Raw genomic sequence first — 1053 nt, forward strand, 5'->3', positions numbered from 1 at the left:
AGACTGACCTGGGATCACCTCAAATTCAACACAATCTGGGCAGCAAAAAGACTATCTGTTAAAAAAAATACGAAGAAGAAGAAAAGAAAAGTCCTTAAGTTGGTTTGAGAAGGAACACAAAAGTCTATTAACCTGTTCCACTGTTTCTGACAAAATGGAGGGCAGTCTTTCCTGTCAGAGAATGGTTTGTTTGTTTTTTTTTCAAACACAGAATGGTGGGAGAAGAGGATGTAAAGATGGCAGCTCTAGTAGCATCTTGAGCGCTACTGCCCCCAAGAGGGGAAAGTTTCAAAGAAAGCAGCACATGTACCACTTTCTTTCCCATGAGTCTTAGCACTATGCAAAGTGGAGACCTGTTGAGATTAGAAAAGATCTAGATTATGCTCTTAGGCATCCTTCCTTAGGCATAAGCATATTCCTAGGGACCGAGTTATGATCTGAACCCTAAAACTACTCTTGTGCAAACCCTGCAGCTTGAGAGACCTTGTGGACCTGCAGCTTCCTGGGAACACAGACACGGGAAATCATGGGGTAAGACAGCTGTTCTAAGACTTACAAGACTTTGAGGGATAAGTCTAGGTTTCTGTTGGATATTTTCCTCCAAGTCTCATCCCGTGGACCAAGAATTGTCTTTCCTGCAGTAATACTAGGCTTTGGAGTCCTTTTAGTTCCTCTCAGAATATTATGGACAGGACAGTAAAGGGAAGTTTACAAGCATCTGTGATGTATTTGATCTGTGAATGTCTTTGGACAGCCAGCCAAAGATGGAGAGCTAACCATGATATTGCTGTCTGATCCAGAGCACCAAAGAAAGCTGCCGCCCCTTTCCCTGACACTCACAGTTCAAAGTAAAGACTAGGAAACTGGGAGGAGTGGAGATCCTGCCCCTTCACTTCCTGTGCCAGTGTCTTCTGACAGCTGTTGGTCCAAAGGGAGACTACAGGGCCCAGAGCCATCTGCAGGGGGGGGGTGAAATTGGCCCAAATCTGAGAGCATGCCTCCCAAAGGCAGCATGAGCTGCTAGACCTGCTGAGCTCATGAGAATGACATCTT

Source organism: Mastomys coucha, chromosome X (assembly GCF_008632895.1).
Source record: "Mastomys coucha isolate ucsf_1 chromosome X, UCSF_Mcou_1, whole genome shotgun sequence".
Classification (NCBI taxonomy): domain Eukaryota; kingdom Metazoa; phylum Chordata; class Mammalia; order Rodentia; family Muridae; genus Mastomys; species Mastomys coucha.